At 34.6% G+C, this 23654-nt stretch overlaps 1 protein-coding gene across 2 annotated transcripts in view; it reads right to left on the bottom strand.

Moving 5' to 3' along the window:
- The window catches only part of LOC136025319 (uncharacterized), a 39817-nt gene extending 18441 nt beyond the window's left edge, over nt 1-21376 (bottom strand). Inside the window, exons 1-2 of one of the 2 annotated variants that reach the window (XM_065701226.1) lie at nt 21148-21376; nt 143-202 (exon numbers count right to left, since the gene is read on the bottom strand). The gene's annotated coding sequence lies outside the window, so the exon portion shown is untranslated. The remainder of the gene's footprint in view (nt 1-142; nt 203-21147) is intronic. The other variant, XM_065701225.1, reaches the window with a different exon arrangement.
- Between the last annotated feature and the right edge of the window lie 2278 nt (nt 21377-23654).

Here is a 23654-nt window from a genome sequence, read left to right as displayed (position 1 = left end):
TATTGGGATTTCTAACTATGTTGAATAAAATGGATATCTGAATAGCTTGATCAGGTGACTTTTAGGAAAAAACTTGAGGGGAAGGGGGACAGTTGCCTTCCAATAATTTTGGTCATTTAAAAAAAAGCACTAGAACTTTTACCTTCAATTCGATTGAGCCCTTTCTCAATATTCAATGACTGTTGGTATGATGCAATCGTACCTAGGAGAAAACACAGAAAAAAATAAGTAAACACGCATCCGTGAGCTTCCCATTGGTAAAAATCACAAAGTACCACATTTTTGCAGGTATGAGCTCACGAGGGTTCTTGAATACACTACATTTGATGCTGTGATTTTCAATGAGAATCCTTTACTTTTACAGGGTTTCCACCCCACCCCCTTTTTTCAAAATCAGGCAAATTTGTTCAGGCTTGGATCTTTCGAATGGTAACAGTAAAGTTCATGTTTCTTAAGTATTTAAAATCAATTAATAAGCCAACTCATTTAATATATCTATTAATATCAAAACCTTTTTTTAGAGTTTTGGTCACTACTCAGCCACATCGGTCCTTACTTACAGCTCGTTACCACGAACTGTTTGATATGTAAATAAAAATAGCGAAAATCCAGGAGTAGAAAAAAAAGAAAGAAATTTGCGTCCTTACAAAGAAGCTAAGAGTTTCACGCGTTATTGATATATATTTAATAAACATATTATATAGTCCACTCTTAAGCACATATTGAATGTACATTAACAGGTATGTTTTATTAGTACATATATTTATATAAAAGATGCAATAATATATAAAATATCAAAAAATGCACATATGAATACATTTTTAATACTGTACATAAGAATAAAAATAATACAAAAGCACACAAAATCTCAGAAGTAAAGCCGTAGGTACTACAGACTTTACACCATCTTTTGGGCTCTAAAGGTTTCCTATACTCCTGAACTTTCTGCCTTTGGCTCTAAAAGATCATAACCTAAGCGTCTTCTGCATAACCTGTTTATCTTGCAATCATATCCAGTCATTGGATCTTCCCTAACAAGCAGATTGCCTATATTACAGAGGATAAAATTCATTTGCACATTTCCATGAGTGTCTCAGTAGCTTGCTTCCATGAAAATCTCATTTGCATATAGCCATAAGAACCTAGCAACCAACCGTAGCAGCCAGATCCAATATAAGGCTGGATTATCAATGTATTTCTTATTTGTAAGAAAGTAGAATTCAGATAGAGAGCTTTTTGAATATACTCTTTATTATTATTTTTTTATTTGATTCAATACTCAGTAGCCAAAATGAGCGGTTTGTTTGCACTATTAGAAGTTGATAGTGGAGCTGGCAGCAGCAGCAAGGACACAAAGACAGGAGTACCAAACGTAGCGGTAGAAATCACAAGAGTATCTCGACTAAGCCTTGAATGGGATGAAAAGTGTGCAAGATATGTGATATCATTGAGCAAATTCAACTTGGAAGAGTAGTTATGTTTTGCAGTAAAACTTAATATAATGCATATACATAGAAATCAAGCTGCTTTAAATGCGATAGTGAAATAAATTGTGGACAATAAGTTGAATCAGTAAGTGAAAAATTTGTTAAATATTGTTGTAGTTATGTAATAAAGATGTTTCTAAATTGAAAACGTATTTCCTTTTAGATATTTTTAGTACTTTATCGTTCCTCCAGGAATATTCCTTAAGTAGGAAAAATCCTAGTTAGTCTGAAGTCAGCTGTGAGAGCGTTAGGATTTAGAAATGACTGGATTTGAAAACTGAAGCATCATACGGAATCTTGTGATTTTTTTGGTAAAATGTTTGATTATAGATGATGATTTTCTAGAGTTTTCTCTTGAAAGGAAAATATTTTCTCAAAGAATACTTATCAATGGAATAAGACTTGAAGCTCGAACTTTAAATTATTGCATGAGACTTTTATGTCGTCGTCCAGGTGCATTTACTCAATTTATTGAAATATTAATTCAAACGAAATAAAATGAAATTGTGGTTTTGCTTTTAACCACTACTTAGAAATTTGTTTACATTTTCTAAAGCAATAAGAGGTAAGTCTAAAAGACCAACCTAAGCAGTTTTTGTGACGTCAATATTACTCCTCTCTCATTCTCTCTCTCTAGAACTGTAAAAGAACACCCTCTTTATCATTCACAAGTCAGTTTCATTTTGGGGGTGAGAATGTCAACTCTGAAAAAAGTTCTACACGTGTCTATTATAAAAGTCTACACTGGGTAGCTGGTCATCCTGTGAGAATTGTACAGTCTTTAACAAGTATGATGAAAAGTGTAGATTATGCAATACGTCAAAATTCTAAGTTCAACTAGAAAGTAGTTCAGCCAAGGATTTTCACCATAAATACCAATAAATTTACTGTAAGTATATCCGCAACATCGAAAAATTAAATTTAATAGTACATGAAAACCACAGCTTTTGGTTGATAAATCTTGTGCTCGCATCCGATTTTGAATTGCATATCTTCCACTTTGTTCCAGAAAATTTTTAATTTGAGGTGCGTAGAATATATGAAGCAGGCCAAGAGGATAAATAAATTCTATATTCTTTGCACTTTGAAATATTAATAGCCAATGTCCTGTCTTTACAGTTGATGGGCTACTATTATTAATGATAAGAATATTGTTAACATTTTGAATATGATCGAGAAAATCCTAGGGTAGGCAATAGGACTTGTATTGGGACATGTAGAGATCCAAATTGAATACATTGATTATTTGGTTTGTGTTCATAGTGCCAAGTTTAATAGAAAACTGCCATCAGGGGTAATTTTTCAATAGGTTTGAAATTGACTTTACGAGATTACAATGATACCATGAGTTTTTGCAAATATTTTTTGGTTATACCTGGTCTACCTGGTAATACCGTTTTCAGATAATTGAGAATCCTGGTCTAGAGATTGCATTGTCAATTCATATAGGGATCTGAAAGATTTATTAAAGGATAAATTGTAGATTAGAAGTTTATTTACTTTACATAAAAGAGATGAAAGTATTAACATTTCAATTCTATGTGGAGAATTTGTCCATGATCCTATAGTATTAACACTTTTTACGAATGCCAAAGCAAGTTTTGAAGGAATTTCACCATTAATAAAGTACAAAACTGTGTAGGTACATGTACTCGTAAGAATACGTCGTTGAATATAGATTATTTGAGGAACGAGAAGTTTGATATCATTTCCATTAGCTCTTAGTTTCTCAATTGACAAAGCAACAAAATTCATAAAATGTTATTTTATAGATGAAGTATTACCGAGGTGAGAGAGACTATTACATCAAAAGCAGGGCCAAGCACTTTTTTACAAAACAAAATTGATCAGAGCAAGTTCTAGTTTTATATGTATTTTTACATAGGGGGGGGGGGGGGCAACAACCATTGAGATATATTAAATATATAATGATTTATTTTCCCCACCAAGTGTAAATCTTTAGTTGTCGCATCTCCAAGTGTGTTTGTAGTGACAATGTCCATCTTATATTCATATCCAATAGCCAAACCTCTTGTTAACTTATACAATATTGGATTCATCAACATGGATTGTATACAGCTTGCATAATTTGAAAGATTGTTGATTGTGCTTACCAATTTTTAATTTATGTAGACACTGATTTGTCTAAACAAATTGTGTAGTACAAAATTTTCATAGTATAACACCTCGGCTGCACTTAGTTTTAATTTTTAGATTGTTTGACAATGATGTACAAGTCTATAAATGTGGAAGTCAAATCTAAAGAGTAATCTTCACTGGAATAAATTTGAAAATATACGCTTTCAGAAAGTGGTTTTTTCGGATAAAATTGGTCAAAATAACCGTTTCATTCTCACATGAACATTTTCCTGATTGAAAAGATTTAGAGATGAATTGACTGAAGGACGAGATTCTTTATGTGGTAAATATGCCGTTTCTAGGAAAAGAAATTCTCTTTTAATCTAACAGTTTATTAATTTTGGCTTCTTTTTCTTTTTTGACAAGAGCATTGTTTTATGCTTCCGGCCTGAGTTGAGACTGAGCAGTGATGAGGTATTTTCTCACCCTTTTTTAACCTTTCCCACTTTGTCATGATATCAATCACTATCCGAAGGAGTGTGCGCTGGAACTGAGATTTATTGATACACTTTATTTTAAATCTTTCCGAGAGTCCCTATCGTGTAGTGTAGAGGACACAAAATCTGCCACATTTGGTGCAATATAAATTTTTAGCAAGGTGTAGTGAAAAGCGAAACAACTTAGCAAACCAATTGCTAGAATCGTAACCGGTCATTGACGAACAACCCTTGTAATTGTCTATCCCATGGCCTAATTATCTTGGTCCAAGAGTAGCAACATAGTAACCAATATCAGGACAAACAGATGCCATTTCATGGAATGAGTAAAATATTACATACAATCACAGCCAAACCTTTTCATAATGCTAAAGGATCGCCCAGCTCACTTCTTAATGTTACCTGAGAGAGCTCCAAATACGAAGTTTCGAATGGATTATTTCGAAGGTGCTTTATATTATAGTGGTGAATGTGTTCATGAATAGTTTTTCGTTCTAAAATACGTAGAAACGGCACATTGGGATTATCGACTCTAGATATCTCGACAAAGGATGCAAAGAGAATTATACAACTGTCAGATGAGAAGCTGGGGTATGGTCGATTCTTGCCACTGAATTGTTGCTTTTATAATAGGATCTTTAACACCGAGAACCTCATGTCAATCCTCATTTCGGATTTTTTGTTCATTCACAAATGGATTGTTAATGTAAATCTTCTGTTATCTGTTGAATAATGAAATAAAAAACAAGTTTTTTTTAACTGAAAGTAAGGAGCGACATTAAAACTTAAAACGAGTAGAAATTACCCCGTATATGAAAGGAGCTGTTCTCTCTTCAACGCTCTGCTCTTTACGCTTAAGTTTGACTCTTTCTCTCAGCTCTAATTTTTAAAACAGTAAAAATTTTAGCCTAAATAGCAGGGCGTTGAAGAGGGAACAGCCCCATTCATATACGGGGTAATTTCTGCTCGTTTTAAGTTTTAATGTCGCTCCTTACTTTCAGTAAAAAAAATTGTTTTTTTATTTAATTTCTGAACGTTTTTTAGTTAATCCATGTCTTGATTTCGGCTCTCCGCAGATGAATAATTAAAGCAAAATTTGCATATTTGTTTATTTGGCTAATTGGCTTTCCCATAGTTTTGATCGAATTATTAAGAAAAAAGAAGGGGAAAGAGGCCCAGTTGCCCTCCAATTTTTTGGGTAATTAAAAAGGCAACTAGAACTTTTAATTCTTTACCAACGTTTTCATTAGTAAAAGATATACGTAACTTACAAATTAGCTTACGTAACAAACTTCTATATTCTTATATTTTTATTACGTATATGAGAAAGTTCGCCCACTCGTCAATACCTCGCTCTTTACACAAAGGCTTAAATTCTTTTCCCCTTAATCACAAAAGCCGTAGAATAAATAGTTGAAATTACTAAAAATACTTTAGCGTAAAGACTGAGGTATTAGGAGGAGGTGAACCCCTTATATTCGTAATAATTTCTGTTCGTTTTAAGTTTTAATGCTGCTCCTTACTTTGATTTGAGACAACTTTTTCATATTTATTTTTTCATTGTTTTCTAAATAATGCTAGAAAATGCTGTGCACCCTGCTGAGCAAAATAATGCTAGAAGATTTCATGGAAATCTTCTTCCTCCATGACAAATTCCTCATTGGAAAGTTTACCCCACATAACCCCCTCTTCCCAACCCCTCCTCCAAACCGAAAAATGCCCCTGAAAAAGTCTATATACTTACCAATAACCATTACTATATGCAAACATGGTCAAAATTTGTAACTTGCAGCCCCTCCCACGGGGACTCTTGGGGAGTAAGTCGTCCCGAAAGATATAGTTATAAGGTTTTCGACTATGCTGAATAAATGGCTATCTCAGAATGTTGATCCTACAACTTTGGGAAAAAATGAGCGTGGGAGAGGGCCTAGGTGCCCTGCAATTTTTTTGGTCACTTTAAAAGGGCACTAGAACTTTTCATTTCAGTTCCAATGATCCATCTCACAAAATTCTAGGACTACTGGGTCGATACGATCACCCCTGAGAAAAAGAAAAAAAAAACAACAAACAAACAAATAAACACACATCCGAAATTTGTCTTCTGGCAAAAAAATACAAAATTCCACATATTTGTAGATAGGAGCTTGGAACTTCTACAGTACGGTTCTCTGATACGCTGAATCCCATGGTAAGATTTTTGTTAAGATTCTAAGACTTCTAGGGGGTGTTTCCGCCTATTTTCTAAAATAGGGCAAATTTTCTCAGGCTCGTAACTTTTGATCGGTACTACTAAACTTGATTAAACTTATATTTTTAAAATCAGCATTCAAATGCAATTCTTTTGATGTAACTATTGGTATCAAAATTCTGTTTTTTAGAGTTTTGGTTACTATTAAGCCGGGTCGCTCCTTACTAAAGTTCGTTACCACGAACTGTTTGATTGTATGGGAAGCCAACGTTTTTTTTATTCGCAATTTTTTGTTGATATCTCGACACAGCTAATGCATATTGCTGTGCTCCTCGCAAGGTGTGCTGGCCAAGAGGCAATGATCAGAGTCAAAATTTGTCACTAAACCCTCGTCGGACAAATCAAAAGGTCTAATTTTGATCCCAATTGTAGGATCTTTTCTCAAGATATCATATGTATTTTTAAGAATACAATCAACAAGAACGACTTCACACCTACCCTCTAATTCGACGGCAGAGGAGAATTGTGTCCAAAATTAATTTGTTTTATTCAAATCATTGTAGAGTGGGTCAGTGACACAGGACATTTATGTCACATAAAAGTCATTATGCAGTGTGAACGTCTTCAACTGAAATCCAAGAATCAAAATCAAAATTACAACCTAGCCAGTAAATAATCAACTGTCTCGTGCCCCTGTGTGAACAAATCTTTAATATCTTTTCAATTTGATCGATTTTGCTATCAATTTTGAAATTTTGAGGTTCACAGTCATAAAAAAAAACAACGCGAATCTTTTCATTTTTACTGTCTCCTAGAAGATATGTTATACGTTTAGTGTCTAGGATTTTTGAAATTAAAAAAAAAAATTATTGGACCATAAGTGAATCTCTTTTTCAAAAAAACTTAAGATTGAGTTATATAGCCAATATTTTTTTTCTTGATAAATTTGTCACTGGAATACTGTTTAAGAAAAGTGTCAAGTGTATGATCTCAACGATGAACTTCCTGAGAGATAACGTTGGGAAAAGAGTGATAGGAACGTTGACTGTAAGTTTGCAGGATTTTATCTAAGTCTTGAATAAAAGCTGCATTATTTTTCAATGTACAATATCTTGACATTAAAAGTCGAAAAGTTTTTATCAACCATTTGGCCAATGCTACCCTTATATGACTATAGCTATGATAGCGCATTTTAATATATTTCAATAATACCTTCTGTACATGTGAATTAGCGAATTCACTACCTCGATCCGCTTGAATTTTTCTATAATAAGCTTTATCAAGAATAGTTTCGATATGGTTAGCAGCTTAAATATCTCTATTTGACTGCAATAGAATACCAACTCTATAAAGACTATTAACAGTGATTGCTAGTAGAACATATTTGTAGGGTGTATTGTGGCGCCTTTGAGTCTCATCTAGAGTTAAAAGATGTGGTTTCATTAAATACAGGGGGATGAACTTTCTTGATAACGATTATTACGAACTCTATGATTTCGATATGGAGTGTAAGTTGCCTCATATTTTATATACTCTCTCGCTATCCTTTTTGGAAGCACACTGACTTAAGAAAGTGTGATGGGGAAGCTCAGACTTCCCACTTAACTAATATTTTCACAAACATGCTTTAAGACTTGAGCCATTTTGAACGTATAGAGCTGAGAAGCGCCTGCGATTCTAATGCATACTATTAGGTGATGTTTCGACATTAAGACGCCTTCATTTAAGCCCTTTTAAATCATCACTTTTACATTGTGTGCTAGTATTTTCAATAAAACGTCTTTTAATATTTCTCCATATTCCTTTAATCGATTTGAAATATACTTATTCACAATAAGACTAATCGGGTAATTTGACGACTTTTAAAAAAAATCATACAAATGACTACCTAATGTTTCAATTCTTTTGCAATTTGCAATCAAATATTATACCAACTCAATTAAATTGTAACTCTTGACAAGGATTATAACACCACTCTTTTTAGTCATCAATTTGTAAATGTTCATTTTCAGTGCAATAGGTCAAGAGTCTTTTATTTTGCTCACGATACAAATGAGGCACTTGGTCTACAAAACTCGATAAAGCTTTAGATAAATCTTCATCCTGCTTTGATTTTAATGGCCGTTTGTTATGTCAGGTCTGAGATGGTGGAGCTGACGGTAAATTTTGAGATTGGTCAATGATATTTACATTGAGTAGTCTTTCACGGTAGGGTCTTTCCATTCGTCAAAGGGCATTTTGGAGCAAAATTAATTTTGTATCATCGAAAATTGCTCAATTGTTAATAAATATATCAAGATTATTTTCAAAGTGCTCTTTTGGTGAAAGATTGAGTTCAATTAGCGTCACGTTGTAGATTTAGCCATCTCGAGAATATTATTTACAAGTCCCGCGATTAGTGATAGTAGCAGTGAAAAGATACTACCACCCGCTTGAAGAATTCGTTTTCTTTTAAAACCTTTTCCTTTCTGTGTACAGGCTAGGACATAGAAGAACACAATGTTGCTTTTTATTATTGCTCAACTACCTCTGGTTGTTTTAACGTTGCCCTCAGTTTCATTTAAGCAAAGCTCAGATAGGAGATTAATAAATTCATTTTCAATGCTGTGTTTGATAATAGCTTTACCGAGCCGTGGTTTCGAATTACCTAGGATGGTAAATATATGTCTGTTTTCATATAGTTTCATCAGTGTCATGATGGCAACTAATGACCTTTTTCACTATTCACTGGTAGACATACTATAATTTTATTGCCAAAAATATCCGTTACCAGACGTAAATTAAATAAAAAAACGAGTTTTTTTTAACTGAAAGTAAGGAGCGACATTAAAACTTAAAACGCACAGATATTACTTCGTATATGAAAGAGGCTGCTTCCTCATCAACGCCCCGCTCTTTGCGCTAAAGTTTGACTCTTTCTCTCAATTCTTCTTTTTAAAACAGTAAAAAACTTTAGCGTAAAGAGCGGGGCGTTGATGAGGAAGCAGCCTCTTTCATATACGAAGTAATTTCTGTGCGTTTTAAGTTTTAATGTCGCTCCTTACTTTCAGTTAAAAAAACTTGTTTTTTTATTTAATTTCTGAACGTTTTTGAATCAATGCATGTTTTGATTTTGGCTCTCCGCAGAGGAATAATCAAAACGATATTTTGCATATTTTTTTTTGGGGGGGGGGCTAAATGGCTTTCTCATAATTTTGATCGAATGATTTTGAGAAAAAACAGAGCGGGGGCGAAGCCTAGTTGCCCTCCGATTTTTTGGTTAATTAAAAAGGCAACTAGGACTTTTAATTTTTTACGAATCTTTTTATTGGTAAAAGATTTACGCAACTTATAAATTAGCTTACGTAAAGAACTTTTGTGTTCTCATGTTTTTATTACATATATGAGGGGATTCGCCCCATCGTCAGTACCTCGCTCTTTACACTAAAGCTTAAATTTTATCCCAATTCATTAAGAATGACCCCTGAAACACAAAAGCCGTAGAACAAATAGTTGAAATTACTAAAAATACTTTAACATAAAGAGCTAGGTATCATAAGGAGGTGAGCCCCTTATATGGGTAATAATTTCTGTTTGTTTTAAGTTTTATTGCTGTTCCTTACTTCCAGGTGAAAAAGCTTTTTCACATTTATTTTGTTGTTTTTTTTTTTAATAATGCTAGTAAATCCTGCTCTCCCTTCATGGAAGTTTTCTTCTCCCATGACAAATTCTCGATGGAAAGTTCCCCCAGCATATCCCCCTCTTCTCAACCCCTCCCCCAACCAAAAAAATCCTCCTGAAAACGCCTGTATACTTCCCAATAACCATTACTATATGTAAGCACAGGTCAAAGTTTGTAACTTGTTGCCCCTCCCACGGGGACTGTGGGGGAGTAAGTCGTCCCCAAAGACATAGTTATAAGGTTTTTCGACTACGCTGAATAAAATGGCTATCTCAGAATTTTGATCCGTTGACTTTGGGAAAATAATTAGCGTGGGAGGGGGCCTAGGTGCCCTCCAATTTTTTTGGTCACTTAAAAAGGGCACTAGAACTTTTCATTTCCGTTAGAATGAGCCCTCTTGCAACATTCTAGGACAACTGGGTCAATACGATCACCCCTGGGAAAAAAAACAAACAAAAAAACAAATAAACACGCATCCGTGATCTGTCTTCTGGCAAAAAATGCAAAATTCCACGTTTTTGTAGATAGGAGCTCGAAACTTCTACAATAGGGTTCTCTAATACGCTGAATCTGATGGTGTGATTTTCTTTAAGGTTCTATGACTTTTAGGGGGTGTTTCCCCCTATTTTCTAAAATAACGCAAATTTTCTCAGGCTCGTAACTTTTGATGAGTAAGACTAAACTTGATGAAACTTATATATTTAAAACCAGCATTAAAATGCGATTCTTTTGATATAGCTATTGGTATCAAAATTCCATTTTTTAGAGTTTTGGTTACTATTGAGCCGGGTCACTCCTTACTACAGTTCGTTACCACGAACTGTTTGATAATCGGACGTGTTTTGATTCAGATGAATGTAACCATAAGGTTTATTTATAGCTTGAGTATATGCCAAGAGTAATAAATTCGGTTGACCCGGATATATTTGTTTGTTTAAAGTTATAAGAGAACTTGAATCACGAACAACACTATATATGATATAGTAAGGACAATCAAAAACAAGTGTTTTCATGCATTTTTTGGCCATGAGACCGGACCGTAAATAATTGTAACATCTCTCAAGGCCATTTTTCAATGGATTCAGCTAAATCATCAATTATTAAAACACGGGTTTGGGTCAATAATATTAAACTAGTAAAGTGCCCACATGAATTTATTTTTGGGGCAATAGTCTTTATTTTATCAGAGGACTCTTACCAAACACATTACAATTTTGAATTATTTTGTTAAAAATGCTATTTTGCCTGATATTGACAGACCACAAAGAAATAGTGTCATCAGAATAGTGTTTTAAATTGATACATATTGTCATAAATTTCTTCAACGCCTGGAATAAACCTGACTGTAAACTGTAGTTGTGCCAAGAATATACAAAAATAATAATTTCCCTATCAACCCTAATCCTACTGCTGCAATATTCAAAAACAACAACAACAACATATTTATAATGGTCCTTTTTTGTTTTATTTTTACAATAAATGCACAATATTTTTACTAAAAAAAAAATCACAGTTTAAAAAACACCTTTATTATTTATATAATAACTATACAATTCTTTTGAATAAGAACAAAAAATATCACAGTTTAAAAACACTTTTTATTTATAAAACATTTTTAATCAAAAAATATCACAGTTTAAAAAACACAAAGAGAAGGGTCCCCCTCACCCTCGGAAAGGCTTGGCAGCCACATTCGGCGGTCGTCCAAAGGCCGGATCCCCCCTCTGGGCCAGCCGCAGACGCGGCGGTGAAACAATTTTAAAAATACCTTGAAGACATAGCAACAATAACACCGCTTTACGTAAAAATGGATCATAATATTGAAAAACACCCCTCCCGCCTACTAGTAGGCTACTATTGAATTTAAAAAAGTTTTTCTAGACCAGGATATTGTTTGTATTGTACACAAACATCTCGATCTGATATATGGTAATGCCCATGGGATAGTAACCTTACACTACCCTCACGTATATAGACTTTGTCCGATATGGCTGATATTGCATTTTTTTAATTTAAATGTGTAGTTTTTAAATTTTAAAAAACCATGTTCATTTGGCCCCTCAACAATCATGTTCATTTCGTCTCTCAACAGCCATGTTCATTTGGTCCCTCAACAATCTTGTTCATTTGGTCCCTCAACAACCATGTTCATTTGGCCCCTCAACGATCATGTTCATTTGGTCCCTCAACGATCATTTTCATTTGGTCCTTCGACAATCATGTTCATTTGGTTCCTCAACAATCGAGTTCATTTGGCCCCTTAACATTCATGTTCAATTGGTCCCTCAACAATCATGTTCATTTAGTCCCTCAAAATTCATGTTCATTTGGTCTCTCAACGATCATGTTCATTTGGTCCCTCAACAATTGTGTTCATTTGGCCCCTCAACAATCATGTTCATTCGGTCCTCCAACAATCGTATTCATTTGGCCCCTCAACAATCATGTTGATTTGGTCCCTCAGTATACATTTTCATCCTTCAATAATCATGATCATTTGGTTCCCTTAACAATCATCTTCATTTTGTCCCTGGCAAAGAAAATTGGTAACTTTTGAGCGTCTCATGCTTTTTGCATTCAAGTACATGTGTAGACTCATAGTGAAACATTTAAGTCTAAACTAGCTTGTAAAAATATTTTGATGACATTAATTTTTAGTACCTTAAGCACCTAAAAACTTTTAATTCCCTTATTGAAAATCATCAATGACTAAAAACGGATGAAGCAATAAGGTATATAAAAAACAAAAACAAATAATCATCTAGGCAAAGAACATGGAAGAGACCATGAAATGGTCCAAACTTTAAAATTGCAAGCTCATGCAGTTGTTTTTGGTGCAAAGCTACCTTGGTGCGGTAAAACCTTTTACGATATCACAAGTTACGATTTTACAGCACATAATATGATGCTACGAAGGAGTGCGAAATGGACTCAAGTCCGGTCGTTATATGAAAGATTCAATAACTGAGATCAAGAAAATGTGAACATACTGCTCGATTTCGTTTTCGTACACTCTTTTCAAATCAACTAATCAATTCAATCCCCAATGAACCCTCTCCTCCTCTTGATGCTCTCATATACAATCCCAGTAATCTATTTATCCGTTACGGATTGTTTTTCTCATGGACAATTATATGTTGCATGTTCAAGAGTCGGTAAACCTGACAATCTATTTTTATGCACAGACAATGGGACAGCGAAGAATGTTGTATATTCGCAAGTTTTACGTAGTTAAAAACATATATATATATATATATATATATATATATATATATATATATATATATATATATATATATATATATATATATATATATATATATATATATATATATATCACAGGTGGGACACAGGGACACAACTACAATGGCGTGTAACTAATATGGCGCGTAACAGATTACGCGCGCGGGGGCGTTTGGGGGGGCACGAAGCACCCCCGCCAACTAGGTGTTGGGGTGGCACGAAGCGCAACCCCAACAGCTAGTATATATATATATAGCTGTAATAAAATGATATTTTTTATTGAACAATTAACTAGGTTCAAAAATGAATTAGAAGACTTTTCCAAGAAAGTCTGACACACTTAATTTAAACTTGAATCTTGATATCTGTTTCGTAAAAAAGATTTTTAGTTATAAACATTGTGATGATAATAGACAATCATTGCATCCGTTTTATGATTTTTCACGCTATCCGTGTATAAATAAACGGTAAAAGCCAAAAATTTTGGCTACTGAGAAGAAAACATGTTAAAAAAAGTTCCTACTTCATATAACCCAGGAAAATTGTATATATATATATATATATATATATATATATATATATATATATATATATATATATATATAATTGTCTGTCTGTGTGTCTGTCTGTGGATCAGGTGACGTCATGTTTCTGTGTTGACTGACGTCATGAAATTAGTTGTCGTCATTTTTGCTTTGACGGTGAGGTCATTCAAGATATTTAAGACATATGTTCACGTAGAAATCTATTAATGTTTAAGTTTACAATGACTGATGAACTTACCATGGCAAAAGCCGATGAAGATGCTCAAAGAGTCTATGCCAAAAAACTTGCTGCTGGTAGAGAAAGTCAGAAAAGAAAGCGTGCCGAGGAATCAAAAGAACAGCAAGGAAACAGGCTTGAGGCTGATAGAGAAAGAAAGAACAGAAAGCGTGCCGAGGAATCAAAAGAACAGCAAGGAAACAGGCTTGAGGCTGATATAGAAAGGAAGAACAGAAAGCGTGCCGAGGAGTCAAAAGAACAGCAAGGAAACAGGCTTGAGGCTGATAGAGAAAAAAAGAACAGAAAGCGTGCCGAGGAACTACCAGAGCAACGCGGAAGCAGACTTGCTGCTAAAAGAGAAAGTGAAAAAAGAAGGCGTGCCGAGGAATTACAAGAACAGCAAGAAATCAGGCTTGCTGCTGATAGAGAAAGTAAGAAAAGAAAGCGTGCCGAGGAATCACAAGAACAGCAAGAAATCAGGCTTGCTGCTGATAGAGAAAGTAAGAAAAGAAAGCGTGCCGAGGAATCAGAGCAACCTGAAAGTTATCGCCTGGCATTCAGGTACAACCCAGTCGATGATTATAGCTTGAGTAGATGTGTTCAAATCGGGACAATGTCTAAAATTTGTCCCTATTGCAAGGCCTTGAAATTCAATGCTGAAAAAATGGGAATGTGTTGCGCCTCAGGAAAAGTTAAACTTCCTCTATTGGCTGCACCACCAGAGCCATTGAAGACGAATGAATGCTTGCCTGAAAAATTCTAATTTATGGGCACACGTAAAAATATTAAAATTAACTACAAATATGCGTGTCCGATTGCAAAACGATGACTCTGGTCAAACATTTTCAGATCAATTGCTGACAATTGGAAACGGAAAGCTCCCAGTAGACTCAATTTCAGGACGTATACAACTACCTGCTGATTTCTGTAATTTAGTGACGTCCAAAAATGAATTGATTGAAAAAGTATTTCCGAATATTCTAAAAAATTATAAAAATAATAAATGGCGAAGTAAAAGAGCGATTCTCGCACCCAAAAATATAGACGTCCACGAAATCAACAATATTGTTTTGACCAAGATTCGAGACCAGGCAGTCCTTTACAAGTCAGTCGACACAGTTTTGGAACCAAATGAAGAGGTTAATTATCCATCTGAATTTAAATTCCATAGATCTTTCAGGGTTTCCACCACACGTGCTACAACTAAAAATAGGCGTACCAATAATACTGTTAAGAAATATCAACCCACCAAAGCTTTGCAATGGCACTCGACTTGCCGTAAAAAAAAACAATGGAAAACCTAATAGAGGCCACAATCTTGACAGGGCCTTTTGAGGGTGAGGCTGTTCTTATTCCTCGCATTCCCATGATTCCAACGGATCTGCCTTTTCAATTTAAAAGATTGCAATTCCCAATTCGATTAGCATTTGCAATCACCATTAACAAAGCTCAGGGTCAATCATTAGAAAAATGTGGTATAGATCTTAATACTGATTGTTTTTCCCATGGACAATTGTGCGTTGCATGTTCGAGGGTCGGTAAACATGACAATCTATTTATATGCAGCGACAATTGGACAGCGAAGAATGTTGTATATTCGCAAGTTTTACGCAGTTAATTTGTATTGTATCTATCTATCTATCTATCTATATAAAAACGAGTTGTGTGTATGCATGTTTGTTTGTTTGTAAAAAGAGCGTTTGCATATGATGTCATTATTAGTACATACGGCTTTGTATATGCAGAGACAATGGGAAAGCCAAGAATGTTGTATATTCGCAATTTTTACGTAGTTCAACTCCTGCAGACGAAATGAATGCTTGCCTAAAAAATTCTAATTTATGGGCACACGTAAAAATATTAAAATTAACTACAAATATGCGTGTCCGATTGGAAAACGATGACTCTGGTCAAACAGTAGACTCAATTTCAGGACGTATACAACTACCTGCTGATTTCTGTGATTTAGTGACGTCCAAAAATGAATTGATTGAAAAAGTATTTCCGAATATTCTAAAAAATTATAAAAATAATAAATGGCTAAGTGAAAGAGCGATTCTCGCACCCAAAAATATAGACGTCCACGAAATCAACAATATTGTTTTGACCAAGATTCGAGACCAGGCAGTCCTTTACAAGTCAGTCGACACAGTTTTGGAACCAAATGAAGCGGTTAATTATCCATCTGAATTTTTAAATTCCATAGATCCTTCAGGGTTTCCACCACACGTGCTACAACTAAAAATAGGCGTACCAATAATACTTTTAAGAAATATCAACCCACCAAAGCTTTGCAATGGCACGCGACTTGCCGTAAAAAAACAATGGAAAACCTAATAGAGGCCACAATCTTGACAGGGCCTTATGAGGGTGAGGCTGTTCTTATTCCTCGCATTCCCATGATTCCAACGGATCTGCTTTTTCAATTTAAAAGATTGCAATTCCCAATTCGATTAGTATTTGCAATCACCATTAACAAAGCTCAAGGTCAATCATTAGAAAAATGTGGTATAGATCTTAATACTGATTGTTTTTCCCATGGACAATTGTACGTTGCATGTTCGAGGGTCGGTAAACCTGACAATGTATTTATATGCAGCGACAATTGGACAGCGAAGAATGTTGTATATTCGCAAGTTTTACGCAATTAATTTGTATTGTATCTATCTATCTATCTATCTATATAAAAATGAGTTGTGTGGATGCATGTTTGTTTGTTTGTAAAAAGAGCGTTTGCATATGACGTCATTATTAGTACATACGGCTTTGTATATGCACAGACAATGGTAAAGCCAAGAAAGTTGTTTATTCGCAATTCTTACGTAGTTTGAAACACATATATAAATCTATCTATATTCACAGGTGGGACACAGGGACACAACTACAATGGCGCATAACTAATATGGCGCGTAACGACTTACGCGCGCGGGGGGGCTTTGGGGGGCGCAAAGCGCCCCACCAACTAGGTGTTGGGGTGGCGCGAAGCGCCATCCCAACAGCTAGTATATATATATATATATATAAATAAGTTGTCTGTCTGTGTGTCTGTCTGTCAGGTGACGTCAGGTTTCTGTGTCGACTGACGTCATGAAGTTAGTTGTCGTCATTTTTGCTATGACGGTGACGTCATTAAAGATATCTAAGACCTATATGTTCACGTAGAAATCTATTAATGTTTAAGTTTAAAATGACTGATGAACTTACAATGGCAAAAGTCGATGAAGATGCTCGAAGAGTCTATGCCAAAAAACTTGCTGCTGATAGAGAAAGTCAGAAAAGAATGCATGCCGAGGAATCAAAAGAAGAGCAAGGAAACATGCTTCAGGCAAAAAAACGCAAAACCGCGCAGTTAGATGAAGATCCACCTGGACAGCGAGAGTCAAAACATATAAAAACTGAAAATGATAGCGATGATGATTGGGTTTGGGATTTTGACTTGGATAAGGTCATCAATGCCTACCAGATTTTAGTTAAAAAAACAAAGGTTCGGCGATATGTATTTCATAGTGAAGCTGAAAAATAAAGAACAAAAAGAAAACTGAAAAAAGAAAAAATGTAAAAAACTAAAAAATACTAAAAAGAAAAAACACTCAAAGAGAAATTACAGACCGGGACACAAATGACGACCGGGACACAGGGAATATAAATGACGACCAGGACACAGGTATTTAAGAATATCGTTCAAAGACAAATTTTTAATTGTAAGAAGACCGTTGAAAGAGAAATTTATAATTGTAAAATGACTGAAGAACCTTTAATGGCAACGGTACCACCATCGAAGTAGATAGCCAGTGGGTTGTTCCATATTCCCCATTATTATCAAAAACATTTAATGCACACATAAACGTTGAAGACTGTAACTCCGTAAAGGCAATTAAATACATATGTAAATACGTCAACAAAGGCAGTGACATGGCAGTTTTTGGCTTGCAACCCGAAATCAAAGATTTCGACGAAATCGTACAATATCAGGCTGGAAAATACATAAGCAGTAATGAAGCTGTTTGGCGAATTCTTTCATTTCCGATACATGAACGTAGTCCAGCTGTTGTTCACTTAGCGGTACATTTACAGAATGGTCAACGTGTTTATTTCTCGGAAACCAACGTGCAACAAAGAGCCCTGAATCCACCGGATACAAAATTAACAGCTTTTTTTCGCTTTGCAAAAATGATTCTTTTGCAAAAAAACTGCGTTACTGAAGTGCCTTCATATTACACGTGGAATACTAAAAATAAAGTATTTGAACGTCGAAAACAGGGTAAGTCAGTCGACGGCCGACCTACCATCTTCAAAGGATAGGAAGACTCTACACCGTTCACCCCAATCAACATGAATGCTTCTTTCTACGCCTGCTTTTGGTGAATGTACCCGGTCCAACATCCTTTGAGTATTTGAGAACTGTAAACGGTACTATACATGACACTTACCGTAGTGCATGCCAAGCTCTGAATTTATTGGAGAATTACCAACACTGGGATAACTACATCAATGACGCGTGCGAAACGTCAACCCCAAGTAATATTCATTCATTGTTTGGCATCATTTTAACAACTTGCTCTCCATCACCTCCTACAGAGTTATGAGAAAAATATAAGTCAAAAATGTCCGAAGATATACTCCATCGAAAACAGTTAGAGACGTCAGATATGACTTTTGATTTTACATCAGAAATTTATAACTAGACTTTAGTTATTATAGAAGATTAGTGCGTACGTATGGCAAACAAACCTCTTCAGGATTTGGGAATGCATTCACCTAACCGTATCGCTGCTGTTTCGACATGTGTAGAATTGGATCGGGAACAAAGTTACAGTACGAGTGATCTATTGTCGTATGTACAAAATAACATTTCCAAGTTAACGTTGGAACAAAAAGACATTTATGATACGATAGACTCAATTTCAGGACGTATACAACTACCTGCGGATTTCTGTAATTTAGTGACGTCCAAAAATGAATTGATTGAAAAAGTATTTCCGAATATTTTAAAAAATTATAAAAATAATAAATGGCTAAGTGAAAGAGCGATTCTCGCACCCAAAAATATAGACGTCCACGAAATCAACAATATTGTTTTGACCAAGATTCGAGACCAGGCAGTCCTTTACAAGTCAGTCGACACAGTTTTGGAACCAAATGAAGCGGTTAATTATCCATCTGAATTTTTAAATTCCATAGATCTTTCAGGGTTTCCACCACACGTGCTACAACTAAAAATAGGCGAACCAATAATACTTTTAAGAAATATCAACCCACCAAAGCTTTGCAATGGCACGCGAATTGCCGTAAAAAAAAAATGGAAAACCTAATAGAGGCCACAATTTTGACAGGGCCTTTTGAGGGTGAGGCTGTTCTTATTCCTCGCATTCCCATGATTCCAACTGATCTGCCTTTTCAATTTAAAAGATTGCAATTCCCAATTCGATTAGCATTTGCAATCACCATTAACAAAGCTCAAGGTCAATCATTAGAAAAATGTGGTATAGATCTTAATACTGATTGTTTTTCCCATGGACAATTGTACGTTGCATGTTCGAGGGTCGGTAAACCTGACAATCTATTTATATGCAGCGACAATTGGACAACGAAGAATGTTGGATATTCGCAAGTTTTACGCAGTTAATTTGTATTGTATCTATCTATCTATCTATCTATATAAAAACGAGTTTTGTGTATGCATGTTTGTTTGTTTTTAAAAAGAGCGTTTGTATATGACGTCATTATTAGTACATACGGCTTTGTATATGCACAGACAATGGGAAAGCCAAGAATGTTGTATATTCGCAATTTTTAAGTAGTTTAACTCCTGCAGACGAAATGAATGTTTGCCTGAAAAATTCTAATTTATGGGCACACGTAAAAATATTAAAATTAACTACAAATATGCGTGTCCGATTGCAAAACGATGACTCTGGTCAAACATTTTCAGATCAATTGCTGGCAATTGGAAACGGAAAGCTCCCAGTAGTGGGAAAGCCAAAAATGTTGTATATTCGCAATTTTTACGTAGCTTGAAACACATATATATAAATCTATCTATATCCACAGGTGGGACACAGGGACACAACTACAATGGCGCGTAACGACTTACGCGCGCGGGGGGCTTGGGGGGGGCGCGAAGTGCCCCACCAACTAGGTGTTTGGGTGGCGCGAAGTGCCACCATAACAGTTAGTATATATATATATATATATATTTCATGCATTTTGCTATGCGTTACTCTCATTGTTACCCCTGTGCCAGCAAATTGGATCATTGCTGACGAAATCAAAAAAAGGAGAACACGTTGGAATATATAATTTGGCTTACCTACTGGCAGATTAGGGGGGTAGAATACAGTACAACCGATTCAAAATGTATTAACAACCATTTTTTTGTATTAAGTAAGGATTTTCTTCTTAACATGTTTACTTCCAAAAGCGACAAATGTAGACTTTTTTCCAGAAAGAAGTTCTTTAAGCGTAAAAGGTCACATTTAATGTAACTTAACCTAACAACTTAGCATAAGAAATTACGTAACGTCTTGTGACACCCACTTAAGCCGTGATTAAAACTTTCATAAATCTCTTAAACTACGCAACGAAATCTGATAGTCAGGTTTAGAATGTTATTACGGGTATTTATCTAATTGTTCCAATATTCATCAGCCACTGCCTTTTCCACTGCCTGACACACCGTCGTTTTTCTTGCCTATTTGATTTTATTTTTCATTCATTGTTTTTTTTTCTTTGCTTCATGTGTCATGTATAGCCGGTGTGGTGTCAGAGTGTATTTTTGTTAAATTCAAATACTTGTTGTTTGTGTTTTTTTACTTTTGAGGGGTTTAACCTGGCCTAACCATCCCTCCCTCTACTTTTAGGGGAGTTCAGGAAGGAAAAACTGCTAAAGAAGAGGAGGTAGGGAGACAGGCTTGAAAATCGTATTTATAGCCTAGATTTTTCAATGTTTTCCACTTGATAATTTCTTTATCACTTTTAATTTTTTTAAATTCATTGGGGTTGAAGGAAAACTATCAGGCACACTCCCTCTTTTGACCTTCGCCAGCTCCCTGTTTGACCTGCATTATGTAAAACGTAACAAAGGATAAATATTCCGTATTTAAAACACTGCAAATTATGAGCTTAGGAACAAATGTACATTATATGTCTAATTAAAAGTGGGAGGGGGAAGGTTGGAAGAAAAAATTCAGACAAATAAAGTTGAAATTTAGTGTTTAAATAAACGTTTACCTTTTCAACACTTGGTGAGAATCCTTAAGAACAAAATCTGTATTTTTTTTCTGTTGTGATTAAACTATCTGAACTACACCTTAGCGATTCTATATTCCAATTCGTCGATCTAATCAAATTTTTCTAAAACCTCTGGTCACGTATGTGAAGATGACCTAGTGACTCAAGAATAAGTGTGGTAAGGCCATGTTAAAGAGATTAACGTGGCCATTTAAATTCATCCCTCGAAACATTCTTTCTCTGATATATATGCACAATCGAATGCAATTGCTTATCTAACTCATTTCTTCATGTTTTGCTAAAGCATAAAATTACGTTGGGTCAATTATAATTCAGGTAACGTTGCTTAATTAACTGTTATCTGGCGTAAGAATACAAATACACACATACACATACACACACACAAATATATATATATATATATATATATATATATATATATATATATATATATATATATATATATATATATATATATATATATATATATATATATATATATATATATATATATATATATATATATATATATATATAAATAATGAATTTTCATAATGAACTCTTTCATTTTCTCTAAGAATCCTTACTAACGTATTTTTATTGTTTATAAAACTTAATATATTTATTTCAGTGGGATACTTCATTTTTATTTTTTATTAATGATTCCCTTCATTAATAGACCTCAGAAGCGTTGCATTTACCCATAGTTTTCTTGGTGTGTGCCTCTTTCCTTTTGGATTTTTACACGGGACAAATTTATTAAGCTTTTCAGTCAATATATTATAAAAGTTATTGAAGGATTGATTTGGATTCATTTCATCAATTACGAACTCCACTCAACGTCACCTAGTTCTTCTTTTAATATTAAAAAAAAAATTTCCCATATTCTGTTCACTTTGTTGATTTTATTTTATTATACGGGAACTATAGCAAAAATCAGCCATAAATATGCAGTGATCAGATGAATCATCAGAAACGACATAGGTACTAACATCATTGTCAGTTGAATAAATATTATCAATTAGTAAATATGACGTATCAGTTATCCTGGATCTGAATGGTATAAGACATACAGGCAGGATATAATCCATGAGATATTTTTATTTATTAATCTGAAAAACCCCCTCAACATTACCTGAAGGCTTTAACTTAAAACCATTACCCGTTCCTAAGATTTTGCAGATACATATATTTGTTAGCTTGAATACAGATAGGTACTTTTGATTTCGCTCAACATATTCCTAAAATACCTCAAAATTTCACCTCGATACCCTTAGTATTTCGTTTACACACACAGGATCCGACATTCGCCCTTTCCTAATAATTACATAAAAAAAACTAGTTTTTCTAACTGAAAGTAAGGAGCAACATTAAAACTTAAAACGAACAGAAAATACTCCGTATATGAAATGGGTTGTCCCCTCCGCAATCCCTCACTCTTTATGCTAAAGCTTTTAATTTTTCTTAAAAAGCAGAATTGTGGTAAAGAGTCAAACTTTAGCGTAAAGAGCGAAGGATTGCGGAGGGGACAACCCATTTCATATACGAAGTAATTTCTGTTCGTTTTAAGTTTTAATGTCGCTCCTTACTTTCAGTTAGAAAAACTAATTTTTTAAATAATTTCTGAACGTTTTTGAATTAATGCATGTTTGATTTTGGCTCTCCACACATAAATTATTAAAATGAAATTTACATTTTAATTCCTTTTTTGGCTAAATGGCTTTCTCTTAGTTCTGATCAGACAATTTTGAGAAATATGGGATGGGGAAGGAGGCCTAGTTGCCATGCAATTTTTCGGTTACACAAAAAGGCAACTATAAATTTTAATTTTTAACGAATTTTTTTATTAGTAAAAAATATACGTAACTTAAGAATTAACTTACGTAACAAACTTTTATATTCTTAAATTTTTATTATGTATATGAGGGGGTTTGTACCCTCGTTAATACCTCGCTCTTTACACTAAAGCATAAATTTTGTCCCAATTCATTAAGAATGACCCCTGAATCAGAAAGGTCGTAGAATAAATAGTTGAAATTACTAAAAATACTTTAGCATAAAGAGCGAGGTATTTATCTCCTCCTAAATACCTCGCTCTTTATGCTAAAGTGTTTTTAGAACCCCTCGTGTGCGTAATAATCTCTGTTCGTTTTAAGTTTCAATGGTACTCCTTACTTTCAATTGAAAGAATTTTTCCATGTTTATTTTTTCATTTTTTTATAGTAATTTTAGAAAATCCTGCGCCCTTTTCATTGAATTTCTGTTCCCCCATGACATATTTCTCCAAGGAAAAATCCTCTCACTTAGCCCCCTCCCCTCAACCCCACCCCCAAAACTAAAAAAAAATCCCCTAAAAACGACTGTACATTTCCCAATAACCATTATTATATGTAAACACTGGTTGAAGTTTGTAACTTGCAGCCCCTCCCCCAGGGACTGTGGGGGAGTAAGTCATTCCCAAAGACATAGTTATTATGGTTTTTGACTATGCGGAACAAAATGGCTAT

The sequence above is a fragment of the Artemia franciscana genome, chromosome 3, assembly GCF_032884065.1.
Source record: "Artemia franciscana chromosome 3, ASM3288406v1, whole genome shotgun sequence".
In the NCBI taxonomy this organism is placed as follows: Eukaryota; Metazoa; Arthropoda; class Branchiopoda; order Anostraca; family Artemiidae; genus Artemia; species Artemia franciscana.
Note: the sequence above shows the minus strand (reverse complement) of the source record. Positions and strands in the feature narration are given on the sequence as shown.